This window comes from Juglans regia, chromosome 10, assembly GCF_001411555.2.
Source record: "Juglans regia cultivar Chandler chromosome 10, Walnut 2.0, whole genome shotgun sequence".
Lineage (NCBI taxonomy): Eukaryota > Viridiplantae > Streptophyta > Magnoliopsida > Fagales > Juglandaceae > Juglans > Juglans regia.
In genome coordinates, this window is record NC_049910.1 from 6,134,356 (window position 1) to 6,139,418 (window position 5,063).

General features: G+C 43.6%; 1 pseudogene; it reads right to left on the bottom strand.

Annotated features, from left to right (window-relative positions):
• Positions 1-1,091: 1,091 nt before the first annotated feature.
• LOC108983305 lies at positions 1,092-1,737 on the bottom strand (annotated as a pseudogene).
• Between the last annotated feature and the right edge of the window lie 3,326 nt (positions 1,738-5,063).

Here is a 5,063-nt window from a genome sequence, read left to right on the forward strand (position 1 = left end):
ATCATGTCATCTTTGGTGAGAATGTGTCAACGGGAGATCTCTCGATCGTTTTACCTTTAAGTTTGAGGCTAGTGGGAGAGTTCCTTGACCACATCACCTTTGGTGAGAAGGTGTCAAGGAGAGATCTCTTGACCGTTTTACCTTTAAGTTTGAGGCTAGTGGGAGAGTTCCTTGACCACGTCACCTTTGGTGAGAAGGTGTCAACGGGAGATCCCTCGACCGTTTTATCTTTAAGTTTGAGGCTAGTGGGGGCGTTCCTCGACCACATCACCTTTGGCGAGAAGGAGTGAATGGGTGATCCCTCGACCATTTTACCTTTAAGTTCGAGGCTAGTGGGAGCATTCCTCGACCACGTCACCTGGCGAGAATGTCTCAACGGAAGATCCCTCGACCGTTTTACTTGTAAGTTTGAGGCTTGTGGGAGAGTTGTTCGACCACGTCACCTTTGGCAAAAAGGTTTCACGGGAGATCCCTCTACCATTTTACCTTTAAGTTTTAGGCTAGTGAGAGATTTCCTCGACCACGTCACCTTTGATGAGAAAGAGTGATGGGAGATCCCTCGACCGTTTTACGTTTAACGTTTAGGCCTTGGCCATGTTTTTTTGTGGTTGTCACAAAAAAGTCAAGGAAAAAATGGGAAAGATATGTGTAGGTATTTATTATTGAAAGAGTAATTCTACTCTTAGGCCACTTAAGTGTCCAACACCACACACCAGCTAAGCTGGCTTTCTATTTTTATTTTTTATTTTTTAAAACGATTCGTTAGACTACTCCAGCCATTTTCCACATTCTTCCCGAATCTTCCATTCGAATTTCTCCTCCCACGTTCTCCCTCTACACTTCCTTCTCTACTCTCCCCCCACCCTTCCTTCTTTGCTCTCCCCCCTCCCTACTGAAGCCCAACCAAATAATGCATATGGACCTTTTTTTCTTTTATTCTTGAAATTATGGAGGCACCTAAGCAACAATATATTGTCATTATAATATTAAAAGTAGGGTTCACAACAATCAAATCTACAACAAATTCTTCATCCTAAAGCAAAATTTAACATGTATTGGAAGGTTTGCTTGAGGCAAGCAGATGAAATTTCCTACAACAGAAACTTTCCCATCCTGATAGCTTTTCTGTTTAGTCGGTGAGAGTCCTTGTTCAAATCATCGAAGTAAGGATGTTGCACAGCTTTCTTCGCTAAAATACGCTTTGAGGGCGCATACTGCAACATTTGAGATAGCAGATCCAGCCCATCTTTATCCAAATTAGGAATAACGGTTGGCAGAGGTTTTGGCCTCCATTGGAGGTACTCATGCCAATGCATTAGGCTGCTTACACCAGGCCACATTTCTTCATTTGGAGTACCTAATAACTTGAATAAGTGGAGGAGTTGTTGCAGTTCAGAATCTCCTTGGAAGAGTGCTTGCTTTGTGACGAGCTCAGCAAATATACAGCCAATAGACCACATATCTACAGCAGTTGAGTAATGGGTAGGTCCTAAAAGGACTCCAGGAGCTCTATACCACAGAGTCAATATCTCATGAGTATACTTCTTAATTGGCATGGTAAATGATTGAGCAAGTCCAAGATTTAAGTCCAAGATTTGCTATTTTAAGCAGTAGTGTCTTTGGGTCCATGAAGAGATTGTGAGGTTTTAGATGCCTGTGTAAGATTCCGTGACTGTGGCAAAAAGTAACGCCCTTGCAAAGTTGGAACATCAAACTCTTAACGATTATGGCAGGAATGTTCTCTCTTATTTGAGTAAAAAGCTCTAAGCATGATATAGATGAAAACTTTATGCTAATAGTTTCAGTGGTGTTCTTTTCTGGGTAAGGCCCGGACTAGTCGATTCTTCCATGTTAATGTCCTTCTCTTTCATTCCACTAGGTAATTTCCAATCGAAACAATACAAAAGATTGGCAAGTGCAAGAGATTCACCCCTTCGTTGCCCATGATTTAGGTGAAAAAAAAGGTCACAAAAGATCAAAACCACAAAAATCACCCATATAAAACCCCACCAGTAATTACTGCTTGAACCCAAAAAAAAAAAAAAAAGAAATGCACAAAGGAGAAAACAAGCACCAAAAGAATACGAACTTCAAACATTGTACTAGGGCTCGCTTTCGCTCTCTCGAGTGACTGAACTTCAGTTTCGGGAGGGCAGAGGGATTCGACAGAGGGAGGGGGGAGAGCAAAGTCAATGGGGTAGTGGTTTGGAAGGGGGAGAGAGATTCGTAGAGGGAAGGGGGAGAAGAAGGTTTCAGTAGGGAAGGGATAGAGCAAAGGAGGGAGGGGGGAGGGGGAGAGAGGGAACTTGAGCATTAGACCGCTTTTAAGAAATCGGGTTTGCCACATCATTAGTGAGTGATGTTGGAGAGTAAACTGGCCTAAGAGTAGAATTACTCTTATTGAAAATGATATCGATAAATAAATTAGTAAAAGTAAAAATTTACATATCTTCCCCTTAGATGTAGTACTTTCGTAAATGCTCTGCATTTCATGGGTGGGGTAGTTCACGCCCCACGACATCTTTGAGATGGTAAGCTCCTGGTCTGTGGCTTGCTACTATAACATAAGGGCCTTCCCATTGTTGGCCTAACTTTCCTTCTTTTCCTGTGGTGACACCAGTCTCCTTCAGCACTAAATCGCCAACTTTGAATCATCTAGGCCATACTCTCTTGTTGAAGTATTGCTCTACCTTCTTTTTAGAAGCTGTAACTCTGGCCTCTACATTCGTCCATTTCTCCTCAAACAGATCTAGGTTTTCTTCCAACCTTGCCACATTCGTTTTTGGATCAAAGCTTTCTCTTCTGTAGCTTGGTAGCCCAACTTCCATTGGTACCATGGCCTCACTTCCATACGCTAGGGCGAAAGGTGTTTTGCCCGTTGAGGTTTTTGGTGTTGTCCTGTAAGCTCATAAAGTCTTCGAGAGCTCGTCAGCCCACAATCCATTTCAGTCGCCTATCTTCTTTTTCAATATTTCCATGATGGTTTTATTGGATGCTTCAACTTGCCCGTTCTCCTCGGGGTGGCCTAGGGAAGAGTTCTTGACCTTGATTCCTAGCTCCGTACACCATTGGCGATAGTGTTCAGAATCGAACTGCCTTATGTTGTCAGAAATGATACACTGAGGTATCCCGAATCTACATACTACTCCTTCCACAGGAACTTCGTCACACTTTGGGCTGTTATTGTTACCATTGCCTCAGCCTCTGCCCATTTCCTAAAGTAGTTGACGGCTGCGATGATGAACTTGGTTCCTCCATTGCTCGGGGCATAGGGCCTACTAGGTCTACCCCCCATTAGGCAAAGGGTCAAGGTGAAGTTATGGATTGTAACTCCTTGGGAGATGCGTTCGGCACTGGTGCATGAATCTGGCATTGGACACATTTTTTTACAAACTCCTTTGCATCTTTGAGCATGTTTGGCCAATAATATCCTGCCTTTACAATCTTTGCGGCGAGTAATCATCCTCCCGAATGACCCCCGCATATCCCCTCGTGTATTTCCTTCATCACATATTCTACTTTCATCTTTGTTACACATCTAAACAACGGGGTTGAAAAACCCCGCCTGTAAAGCACCTTGTGTGACGCCCCCAAATTCCGCTTGGGATCGGATGGACATTTGAAGCGTCGAGACATGCAACACAAGGTTACCTGCCCCCGTTCATGACACCTTGTCTACCATAGTAAACCGAGTCGCCCTGCTTTTTAACTTGCCTCTTCCCTGGATGGGGGAAGATCACCCGTCTCCAAATACTTTCTTATTTCGTCAGTCCATCTTGGCATATCTCTAATTTGCAGACTTTGCTCTCCTACCATTGGATTGCCTACTATTTGTAGATCAACTTTCCATTGCAATGGCTCTTCTTGCTTTGCTGAGGCTGCTCGTGCCAATCGATCAGGCTTGAAATTATCTCCTCGAGGAATTTTCTCAATTCGAAAGTACTTGAGGCATTTGCATTGCTCCTGAACCTAATGGAGATATTTTATTAGTTTGATCCCCCTCGCCAAATATTCTCCCGTGATCTGCCCAACTACTACCTGTGAATCGGCTTTCATTTGAATCTCCTCACCTCCTAACACCTTTATTGTTGCTAAACCGACAAGCACTGTTTCGTATTCGGCTTCATTGTTTGTTACTTTGAAATCTAGTCGTACGGCGTGGTACGACTCTTACCCTTTGTTTGCAACCATGTACACACCAACTCCTCCCCTTGCTTGGCAGAATGACCCATCCACATACACTTGCCAGGGGTTCTTCTTGGGTGACTTAGGGATTTCTTCTTGGAAATTGAAAAATTCTGCAACAAAGTTAGCCAGGATCTGCCGTTTCACAACGCTTTTTGGCATATAACTGATGTCATACTCACCTAGGTTGATTGACCACTGGACCAGCCATCCCGAGGTATCCAGTTTCTGCAACACCTTTTGCAGAGGTGATGAAGTAATCACCTTTATCGGATGGGCTTGGAAAGAAGGCCATAATCGCCTTGTTGCTACCACCATGACGAAGGTGACTAACTCAACCTTTGGATAACTAGCCTCAGCCCCTCTCAGGGCCCTGCCTACATAATACACCGGCTTCTATTCCTTTCCTTCTTCCCATACCAATGCATCTCATACAGCGTTTGGGGTCACTGCCAAGTACAACGACAATGGTTCTCCTTGCTTGGTGTGGCTGAGCAATGACGGGTTAGCCAAATATTCCTTTTGCTGGGTAAATGCATCCTCGCACCTGGTGTCCCAATCTTATGCTTTCTTAAGCACCTGAAAGAAAGGAAGACATTTATCTGTCGATAGGGATACAATCCTATTGAGAGCTTGGTGTGCTGTCGCAGGCAACCAAAAATCAAACCTATACTCCTAAAAATACCTGTAGTAGTGCAAGTAAGAATCGTTCCCATGGAGAATATTTAGCCTAGTTTTATGCTATGTGAACAAGGATTGGGGAGGGGAGGGTTTGAGTATAACGAAAACAATTTTAAGAAGAACAACTAATAAACAATTCCATTAAAGTATCGAAATCAATCAAAAGGACAAACCTTGGTCTAAGACAACATCCACTA